The sequence below is a fragment of the Equus przewalskii genome, chromosome 28, assembly GCF_037783145.1.
Source record: "Equus przewalskii isolate Varuska chromosome 28, EquPr2, whole genome shotgun sequence".
In the NCBI taxonomy this organism is placed as follows: Eukaryota; Metazoa; Chordata; class Mammalia; order Perissodactyla; family Equidae; genus Equus; species Equus przewalskii.
In genome coordinates this window covers 19,291,133-19,303,155 of record NC_091858.1, presented here as the reverse complement: position 1 = coordinate 19,303,155, position 12,023 = coordinate 19,291,133, and the positions used below count along the sequence as shown (strand labels likewise).

Genomic DNA, 12,023 nt, shown 5'->3' with positions numbered 1-12,023 from the left:
ATATCCAGACAGCATCTCAGGACGTCTGAGACACCCACGCGACTATACATCGGAAGGCGGACGGACTTTCCTCCGGGAGGATGTGGAAATAGGTGAAAACTCTCCGACCCCGACGGGCAGCCTAGTACCCGCAAGCGGCTTTCTTCCAACGGACGCCCCCAGAGGATCCACACACATCTAGGGCAGGAGCGAGAACACAACAGAGGAGCGACGGTGGAAACAGGTGACCAGAACCCTACTTAAACCCCCCGCAATTACTCCTAAACGCAGAGGGAAACTTTGGAGTTGCACACCTGAGCCCGCGGGGAGAGTCTCTCCCCGCCATTGGCGGGGAGACCCGGCCTGGTGCTCGGGGCGCCCGGAGGGTCCCAGAGAGAGACACGGTGGGCACGGAGGTCTCCCAGCTGCCGCTGCCCGCCCCGTGGGACTAGGGATTGCCGGAGATCTCGGAGAGGACCGGGGCGGGGGATCTTTCAAAGGCGGGTCCGGCGACCCGGTGGGGAAGCGCCGGAGCTCCGCCAGGCAGCAGACAAAACTCTCTGTCTGCCGGTAGCAGAGGGGCCACGCTGAGCATTCAGAGCTCCCGGCAGAGGCCCGGACAGAAGCCCAGAGGGCGGGGCGACCCCCAGCTGCCGTTGCCCGCCCCGTGGGACTAGGGATTGCCGGAGATCTCGGAGAGGACCGGGGCGGGGGAATTTTCAAAGGCCGGATCGGCGACCCGGAGGGGAAGTGCCGGAGCTCCCCCAGGCAGCAGACAAAACTCTCTGTCTGCCGGTAGCAGAGGGGCCACGCTGAGCACTCAGGGCTCCCGGACAGAAGCCCAGAGGGCGGGGCGACCCCCAGCTGCCGTTGCCCGCCCCGTGGGACTAGGGATTGCCGGAGATCTCGGAGAGGACCGGGGCGGGGGAACTTTCAAAGGCGGGTCCGGCGATCCGGTGGAGAAGCGCCGGAGCTCCGCCCGGGCAGCAGACAAAACTCTCTGTCTGCCGGTAGCAGAGGGGCCACGCTGAGCATTCAGAGCTCCCGGCAGAGGCCCGGACAGAAGCCCAGAGGGCGGGGCGACCCCCAGCTGCCGTTGCCCGCCCCGTGGGACTAGGGATTGCCGGAGATCTCGGAGAGGACCGGGGCGGGGGAACTTTCAAAGGCGGGTCCGGCGATCCGGTGGAGAAGCGCCGGAGCTCCGCCCGGGCAGCAGACAAAACTCTCTGTCTGCCGGTAGCAGAGGGGCCACGCTGAGCATTCAGAGCTCCCCGGCAGAGGCCCGGAGAGAAGCCCAGAGGGCGGGGCGACCCCCAGCTGCCGTTGCCCGCCCCGTGGGACTAGGGATTGCCGGAGATCTCGGAGAGGACCGGGGCGGGGGAACTTTCAAAGGCGGGTCCGGCGATCCGGTGGAGAAGCGCCGGAGCTCCGCCCGGGCAGCAGACAAAACTCTCTGTCTGCCGGTAGCAGAGGGGCCACGCTGAGCATTCAGAGCTCCCGGCAGAGGCCCGGAGAGAAGCCCAGAGGGCGGGGCGACCCCCAGCTGCCGTTGCCCACCAGGTGAGGCTAGGGATTGCCGGAGATCTCGGAGAGGACTGGGGCTGGAGAGAGTTCCAGAGACCCAGCTTAGTAGCCTAGGGGGAAACCCTACAGGCTCACAGAAGCCTTAGGGAAAGCCTCTGCACAGCACCAGTAGAAGGCACCCAGCCGCCAGCCACAAGGCTGGAAGACCCCAGGGCAAAAGCAGCATAGCTAGGTGTACTAACCACAGACTGTAGAAGATGCCAATAGCTCTCCTGCGACCCATAGAGGACAAGTGAGATTTGGTGTGTGCCGACAGCAACCGAGCGACAAATAAAAGTGATCCCACCCCTGGCCGCTGGAAAAGCCCATAACACCGTTGCAGACCCCAAGGAGAGAGCGCATCTAGGTGGGCAACAACAGTAGGCACCTGCAGTCTGAAGCCGCCCGTGACGGCCCCCACGGCAGAGGAGGGAATCCAAAGGGCCACTGTGGCTACGAAGAGGGGCCCAGGCCCAGTTAGCAACTACGGACAGGGTTCCTGGTTGGTGAAGTATAAACAGCTGCTCCCCCCACCGCAGCAGCTGAAACAAGTGAAAGGAGCAACTAAACTCTATCTCCATGCGGAGGCACAAATCAACATCATCAAGCAATATGAAAAAATACATCAAATCTCCAGAACAGAAAGAAAGTAACAAATACACAGAAAACAATCCCAAAGAAAATGAGATATATAACCTAAATGATGATGACTTCAAAACAGCCATCATTAAAATACTCACTGAGTTAAGAGAGAATTCTGACCGACAACTCAACGAGTTCAGGAGCTATGTCACAAAAGAGTTTGATACGATAAAGAAGAACCAAACAGAAATACTGGAAATGAAGAACACAATAGAGGAGATTAAGGAAAATCTAGATGCTCTGAACAGTAGGGCCGATAATATGGAGGAAAGAATTAGCAATTTGGAAGATGGCAATATAGAATTGTTGCAGGCAGAGGAGGAGAGAGAAGCAAGACTTAAAAGAAATGAAGAAACTCTCCGAGAATTATCAGACACAATTAGGAGATGCAACGTAAGGATTATAGGTATACCAGAGGGAGAAGAGAAGGAGAAAGGGGCAGAAAACCTATTCAAAGAAATAATGGCTGAGAACTTCCCAAATCTGGTGAGGGAGATGGATCTTCAGGTGACAGAAGCCAATAGATCTCCAAACTTTATCAATGCAAGAAGACCAACTCCACGGCATATAGTAGTGAAGCTAGCAAAAGTCAACGACAAGGAGAAAATATTAAGGACAGCCAGACAAAAGAAACTAACCTACAAAGGAACCCCCATCAGGCTATCAGCAGATTTCTCAGCAGAAACTTTACAGGCTAGAAGAGAGTGGAATGATATATTCAAAAATCTGAAGGACAAAAACCTACAGCCGAGAATTCTCTACCCAGCGAAAATATCCTTCAAATACGATGGAGAAATAAAAACTTTCCCAGATAAACAAAAATTAAGGGAGTTCATTGCCACAAAACCTCCTCTTCAGGAAATCCTCAGGAAAACCCTCATTCCTGAAAAATCCAAAAAAGGAAAGGGACTACAAAACCAAGAGCAGAGGAGATAAGTAGAAGGACAACAACAGAGAGTAGCAGCTCTACATCAGAACAGATTAAACCATGGGACGAGAAACAAAGGAAACTGAAGAAAACCGGAAAACAAGACACAAAATGGTAGTGGTAGGCCACCACGTCTCAATAATCACTCTAAATGTAAACGGATTGAACTCCCCAATCAAAAGACACAGAGTGGCAGGATGGATCAAAGAACAAGATCCAACAATATGCTGCCTCCAGGAAACACACCTCAGCCCCAAAGACAAACACAGACTCAGAGTGAAGGGATGGAGAACAATACTCCAAGCTAATAATGAACAAAAGAAAGCAGGTGTCGCTATACTAATATCAGACAAGGTAGATTTCAAAGCAAAACAGATAAAGAAAGACAAAGAGGGACAGTATATAATGATAAAAGGGACTCTCCACCAAGAAGACATAACACTTATAAATATATACACACCCAACACAGGAGCACCAAAATTTGTAAAGCAACTCTTAATAGAACTAAAAGAAGACATCAACAACAATACAATAATAGTAGGGGACCTCAACACACCATTAACACCAATGGACAGAACATCCAGACAGAAAATCAACAAGGAAATAATAGAATTAAATGAAAAATTAGACCAGATGGACTTAATAGATATATATAGAACACTTCATCCAAAAACAGCAGGTTACACATTCTTCTCAAGTGCACATGGAACATTCTCAAGGATTGACCATATTTTGGGAACCAAAGCAAACATCAATAAATACAAGAGAGTTGAAATAATATCAAGCATCTTTTCTGATCATAACGCTATTAAACTAGAAATCAACTACAAGAAAAAAGCAGAGAAAGGTGCAAAAATGTGGAGACTAAACAACACGCTTCTCAACAAACAATGGATCATTGAAGAAATTAAAGAAGAAATCAAATATTATCTGGAGACAAATGAAAATGAGAACACGACATACCAAATCATTTGGGATGCAGCAAAAGCAGTCCTAAGAGGGAAATTCATCGCAATACAGGCTCACCTCACTAAACAAGAAAAAGCTCACGTAAGCAACCTCAAACGACACCTAACAGAACTAGAAAAAGAAGAACAAACAAGGCCCAGAGTCAGTAGAAGGAGGGAAATAATAAAAATAAGAGCAGAAATAAACGATATTGAAACAAAAAAGACAATAGAAAGGATCAATGAAACAAAGAGTTGGTTCTTCGAAAGAATTAACAAAATTGACAAACCCCTAGCCAGACTCACCAAGAAAAGAAGAGAGAAATCGCAAATTAATAAAATCAGGAATGACAGAGGAGAAATCACAACAGATACCAATGAAATACAAGAGATCATAAGAGAATACTATGAAAAACTATATGCCAACAAATTGAACAACCTGGAAGAAATGGACAAATTCCTAGACTCCTACAATCTCCCCAAACTGAATCAGGAAGAAATGGAGAATCTGAATAGACCAATCACAAGTAAGGAAATAGAAACGGTAATCAAAAACCTCCGCAAAAACAAGAGTCCAGGACCAGACGGCTTCTCTGGAGAATTCTACCAAACATTCAAAGAAGACTTAATACCTATTCTCCTCAAACTGTTCCAGAAAATTGAGAAAGATGGAGAACTCCCTAACACATTCTATGAAGCCAACATCACTCTGATCCCCAAACCTGACAAGGACAACACAAAGAAGGAGAACTACAGGCCGATATCACTGATGAACATAGATGCAAAAATCCTCAACAAAATTTTGGCAAACCGATTACAGCAATACATCAAAAAGATTATACACCATGATCAAGTGGGATTTATACCAGGGACACAGGGATGGTTCAACATCCGCAAGTCAATCAACGTGATACACTACATTAACAAAATGAAAACCAAAAACCACATGATCATCTCAATAGATGCAGAGAAAGCATTCGACAAGATCCAACACCCATTTATGATAAAAACCCTCAGTAAAATGGGTATAGAAGGAAAGTACCTCAACATAATAAAGGCCATATATGATAGACCCACAGCCAACATCATACTCAATGGACAAAAGCTGAAAGCCATCCCTCTGAGGACAGGAACAAGACAAGGGTGCCCACTTTCACCACTCCTATTCAACATAGTTCTGGAGGTGCTGGCCAGAGCAATTCGGCAGGAAAAAGAAATAAAAGGAATCCAAATAGGTAACGAAGAAGTAAAACTCTCGTTGTTTGCAGACGACATGATCTTATACATAGAAAACCCCATAGAATCCACAGAAAAACTATTAGAAATAATCAACAACTACAGCAAAGTAGCAGGGTATAAAATTAACGTGCATAAATCAGTAGCATTTCTATACACTAACAATAAACTAACAGAAAAAGAACTCAAGAACTCTATCCCATTCACAATAGCAACGAAAAGAATAAAATACCTTGGGATAAACTTAACCAAGGAAGTGAAGGATCTATACAATGAAAACTACAAGACTCTCTTGAAAGAAATAGGCGATGACATAAAGAGATGGAAAGACATCCCTTGCACATGGATCGGAAGAATAAACATAGTTAAAATGTCCATACTACCTAAAGCAATATACAGATTCAATGCTATCCCAATCAGAATCCCAAGAACATTCTTCACAGAAATTGAACAAACAATCCTAAAATTCATATGGGGCAACAAAAGACCGCGAATTGCTAAAGCAATCCTGAGCAAGAAAAACAAAGCCGGCGGAATCACAATCCCCGATTTCAAAACATACTACAAAGCTACAGTGATCAAAACAGCATGGTACTGGTACAAAAACAGGTCCACAGATCAATGGAACAGAATTGAAAGCCCAGAGATAAAACCACACATCTATGGACAGCTAATCTTCGACAAAGGAGCAGAGGGCCTACAATGGAGAAAAGAAAGTCTCTTCAACAAATGGTGCTGGGAAAACTGGACAGCCACATGCAAAAGATTGAAAATTGACCATTCTTTTTCTCCACACACCAAAATAAACTCAAAATGGATCAAAGACCTAAAGATTAGGCCTGAGACAATAAGTCTTTTGGAAGAGAATATAGGCAGTACACTCTTTGACATCAGTTTCAAAAGAATCTTTTCGGACACTGTAACTCCTCAGTTGAGGGAAACAATAGAAAGAATAAACAAATGGGACTTCATCAGACTAAAGAGCTTCTTCAAGGCAAGGGAAAACAGGATTGAAACAAAAAAACAGCTCACTAATTGGGAAAAAATATTTACAAGCCACTTATCCGACAAAGGGTTAATCTCCATAATATACAAAGAACTCACACTGCTTAACAACAAAAAAACAAACAACCCGATCAAAAAATGGGCAGAGGACATGAACAGACATTTCTCAAAAGAAGATATGAATATGGCCAATAGACACATGAAAAGATGTTCATCATCGCTAATCATCAGGGAAATGCAAATCAAAACTACACTAAGATATCACCTTACCCCCGTTAGATTGGCAAAAACATCCAAAACCAAGAACGACAAATGTTGGAGGGGTTGTGGAGAAAGAGGAACCCTCATACACTGTTGGTGGGAATGCAAACTGGTACAGCCACTATGGAAAACAGTATGGAGATTTCTCAAAAAGTTAAAAATAGAAATACCCTATGACCCAGCCATCCCATTACTGGGTATCTATCCTAAGAACCTGATATCAGATATCTCAAGAGTCCGTTGCACCCCTATGTTCATTGCAGCATTATTTACAATAGCCAAGACGTGGAACCAGCCTACATGCCCAGAAACTAATGATTGGATAAAGAAGATGTGGTATATATACACAATGGAATACTACTCAGCCATAAAAAAAGACGAAATTGGCCCATTCACAACAATGTGGATGGACCTCGAGGGTATTATGTTAAGCGAAATAAGTCAGTCAGAGAAAGACGAACTCTATATGACTCCACTCATAGGTGGAAATTAGTATATTGAGAAGAAGATCTGATTGGTGGTTACCAGGGACAAGGGGGGGTGGGGGGAGGGTACGGAGGGGGAAGTGGTGTACCCACAACATGACTAACAAAAATGTACAACTGAAATCTCACAAGGTTGTAATCTATCATAACATTAATAAAAAAATAAAAAAAAATAAAAAAAAAAAAAAAAAAAAAAAAGAAAAGTTGGAGGGGGCAGGGGCTATATGAGAAATCTCTGTACCTGCTACTCAGTTTTGCTAAGAACCTAAAACTGCTCTAAACAATAGTCTATTAAAAAAAAGTTGGAAATTTGGATATTTCAATGAAAAATCTCAAATTATAAATGTTGGCAATGGATCTATTTTTTAAAAAACATAACATTGCTCAGGTTAAAACACACACAAATATGCTCCCATTATAAATTTGTTAAGTTTGTGTGTGAGTCCTTATGAGCCGACAGTGGAATCTATAGAAAGAAAGGTATGGAATTTAGGCTTACTGAGAAACCTGTGAGTTTAGGGGAGAAGGTCTTCTAACTGTGAGCAAGGGGTTAAACTTAACAGCTATAGAGTAGAAAACTATACAATAGCAGACTCCCCAAGGAAGGTATGAGGTCAAAGGTTTGGGCAACCAGGAGAACAACGAGATCCAGGAAGAGGCAGCAAAAGAAAATTCAAAACAATTTTTAAAGACTATAGAAATTGGTACTATTATTTTTAAGATACATAAATAAAATAATTACCATTTACAGAGTACATAAAATGTGGCAGATAATATTCTAGTTTCTTTACACGTATTAGATCTAAAATCCTTCAAAATAGGTACATTTCATTTGGGAAGAAACTAACTCTTGGAACAGACTTTCTTTCTGAACGGAAAGTCAGAGGCAGTCCTGCCAGAGACAAATGAGCTGTAGGTAGGCCTATGAGGATTCATAAACAATAAGCCAGCTAGAAGCATGCAGGCTAAGAGGCAAAGAGTCCAGGCATACTCTACACAGTGCAGAGAGGGAATATAATTTGTCACATGCTTACTATGTGCCAGATACTCTAATAAATGCTTATATATATTACTCAAATATTAACAATCCTGCACGATAGGAATCACAATTCCTGATTTCACAGATGGAACTGGAGGCTCAGAGAAGTTGAGTAACTTGCCAAGAAGTCATATTGCTAGTATGTGCTGAGCCAAGATCGAAATCCAGGACAGTCTGATTACAAAGCTTTCATTCACCTAAGTCATGCTGCTTTCCCCAATGTCAACGATTTTTGCCTGCTTCCATTTATATTGATGAAATTCATTTTGTCTTATTTCTAAGAGAGTGATTACATTGAGGAACCTGAGGAACCAAGAGACTTTCACAGTTGGGCGGGGCAGTAAGAAATCAGGTAGTCAATCTTTTCACTTCAGTGTCCTAAGACCTACGAAGGTTACATGGACATCCAAGGTTGCACTGCCACTTAATAACACATCAGTATCTCCTGACTTCTGCTTCAGGGCTTCTTTCATTAAGACTATTAGTAGTACCAGTGTGAAAAAGAAAGAAAGCAATTCTGATAAACATAGTAACTCTCAAATTAGATTTTCTTACTGCATATAAAATAAAAATAGCATCAGAATTACTATGTGATTATTAAAATGAATTCAGAAGTCCTTTAATTGAGCGGGCTGATCTCCCTAAGTAAAAGGTAAGAAAGAAGGATTACTATTTGTATAACTTTGAATTTATGTAGTTAATTACAGATAATAATTACCATTTACAACATAGCTCCGGGATGTTGCTTTAGAGCTAAGGAAATAAAGTAATAAAGAAACTAATTAACTTTAGATATTGTGAGAGAAGAGAAACCAGGATAGTTCGGATAACTGTCAAGACTACTACTTTTAATATTTTCCGATTGCAGGTGCAACGCAGAGAAATACTTAACAGCTTTGCTGCTCAAGAATCTTTGAACATTGAGGTTTGTGAGTATCACTTGGGATATTTTCAACTGCAAATAACTGAAAAACCAGGCTAAAAAGTGGCTTAAATAGTGAGGGGTTATTAATCTTATATAGCAAGAAGTTCAGAGGCAGGAAGTTCTCAGAGTTGGTTAATTCAGCATCACAGTATTATCACAGACATTCCATCTTTCTGTTCTACCACATTCAGTAGTCAGCCTGTCTTCTTTCATGATCCAAGCATTCCAGATGTCCCACATAACACAACAATATCCAAGCTATAAAAGAGGCATTTCTTTTACATATCTCTATTACTGAGAAAATGTTTTCAGCAGCTCCTCAGCTGACTTCTCCAACTTCCATTGACGAATAGAGCCCTGCTTCCACGATAACTAGCAGGGGGAATGATAACTAGCAAGGGGAATGAGAACACCAACACTGGTGCAATCAATCATTATCTACCTACAGAGGTTGAAAAGAGCACAGCCTCCATTAAGTATAGGGCCCTACAGACTAGGAACCCAGACAAAAACAGGTATTCTCCCAAGGAGTCAAGGGAAATGGATTTGGGTGGGAAACCAACAGTGTCCATTAGAGTGAGTCTCTTTAGGAAGTACAAGAAACAACAGAATTAGTTCTACTCCTGCCCATAAAGTCCGGAACTTTAGCGGTAAACTGAATACTGTGATGACTGTTATTCAGAAGGTGGAATATATTACTTGAACCTAGTCTACATAACTTTCAGTTTCCATTTCATAGCAGATAAACACATTATTATGCTTTAGTTAAACACTTTTTTTGTCATCTATGACAGTTTCCTATTTGCCCTGCCTTACCAGTAAGACACAGATGAGGAGATACACAGAAAATTCAGCTAGCTTTTAGGAGAGGCCTGAGGAACATGAGAAAGTAAGAATTTCTTAATTTAACTAAAAAAGGTGTTTACATTCATTAGAGAAAGAGAATTAAACAGACTCTTTCCTGAAATGGACTATTTTGCATTATAAGGAGTTAAAAGAAGTGTTGGAAGGTAGATGAGAGAAAGGGCTGGACAAAGGTTACTGAGGAGGGCAGAAGAAAAGAAGTCAGATACTTTCACTGCCAGGAAAGAGGTGTTGACTTGGGGGAAGGGATAGAGTATGAAACATGAGGGAGTTGGGCAGCATGCAATAAGACACTGATACTCATAATTTAAAAAGTTTTGTATTATTCACTAAAATACCATTTGAAACATTCTTTCAACTTTTGCAGAGTGCACCTTCAGAATAATCAATCACAGTGTCTTCTTGCACAAAAATCTTTACCTATAAAGTGTACTATTGAATTTGGCTACTCAAGCAATATATTGTCAGATACTGAACAGAAAGACCATTTTTACAAGCTAGATTTATAACGTATGGATGACATTTTTTTCTGGGATCACACCATCCCTTGAAAACTGGAAGCACATGACCTACTTAATTGTCTCCAGAATTATCCAAGTATAGTTTATAAATGTGAACTATTTCAATTAAATAAAACTTCATGTATTTTTATAAAAGAATTAACAGAATCAAGAACTTGGAGTAGATGTTCATAACATTACAAAACATGTAGATAACGTCACATGTCCAATGATATGTCCATAATTTATGGCTCAAAAAATAACAAATAACACGGATCCTTTCCTGCATTTAATTCAGGGTATTTATTGATCCTCTTAAGCCAATTCAGGAACTCCTTAGATCAGCAATTCCTGCTTCAGAATCCCACCTTATTTAGGAGGCCAAAAAAATAATAATAAAGCTCTGATCAATTACTTCCCTTATTTACCAGCTTTAGCAGCAGGGACTTTGGAGTATTTCAAAAATTCAACTCCAACCTCAAAGAATAAAAACTTGTCAGCACTGAGAATATTCAATAGAATATACTAAACGCTTAAAAGCAATTAATGCCAAAGGTATGGGTCTAAAAGGTATTTTGGTAATAGCAGTACTAGTATACTATAAAGTCTTGTAAGGTGAGGCCTTCTAAGAGGACACACTTATGTTTGTTCAAAATAAGTCACCTTTTTATAAGCATATCCTGTAAAAGCCGCTCTTACAGGTTAGTAAAGAACAAACAGAGAATACGGTTCACTTGTAAGAATTCTGTAAACTTGATTTTCCAAAAAGAAAGCCACCATTAAATCAAACAGCATGCCACTCTTTCCTGTTAACCATCACAAACTGTCACCTTTTGAAAGTTCTGAACAAGCAGCACAATTGAGACAAAGAATCCAGAAACACCTGAAGTTCAATCAGCAAGAGGTCTCACTTTAGCCAAATGTATTTTGCAGTGAATTTGTCTAACAATAGAGTATCTGATTTAAAATTATTCTACACTATAACTTACTTGCTTCGGAAAAATTATTATTGTAACAGATAAAATGGACTCTAATAGTTTGGTCAACAGCAATTAATCAATTTTATCTCAGAATATACATTTTTTAAATGTATGAAAAATCCATTTTTAAAAGGGTTAGGGTTGTATGATGTTGAAATCTCTACATTCAAATACATGCTGTGACACTATTAAGAACTAAATATACTTGCATAATTCATAGAAAGAGGCAGTTCTAATTTCTGAAAATCATTAGAGGCCACAGACATCTGCAATATAAAAGGCTGCAGCAAACCAGTTTACAGTAAAAATAGTGGAAATAATTTGAATTGCAAAATATTTCTATTCTGACCATGCTGAAAATGAAAAACTCATAGGAAGACAACAGAAGAATCAAGATGAGTATAAGTTTCCTGAGTGTGGAAACCAGAATAAAAGAATGAGAAATATGCTGAGACTGGTAGTTGCCAGAGACGGGGAGGTTGTTGGAACAGGGTAAATCTAAAATTAGAGACTTAAGAGGATTGAGTATGTCACTCCCAGACGACAAGTCGTCACTGATGAAACCTCTGGCTTTCCTTTCCTTTGATGTTTCGTTTTTGTCAAAAATTTTCCACTCTCTGTGAAACTTGGAGATTACTCTTCGCAGTTCTTTTTCGCCAAGTACAGTAT

At 41.6% G+C, this 12,023-nt stretch overlaps 1 protein-coding gene across 2 annotated transcripts in view; it reads right to left on the bottom strand.

The window, feature by feature from the left end:
* The window catches only part of VPS37A (VPS37A subunit of ESCRT-I), a 49,599-nt gene that overhangs the window by 36,577 nt on the left and 999 nt on the right, over positions 1-12,023 (bottom strand). The gene's annotated exons all lie outside the window — the stretch shown is intronic.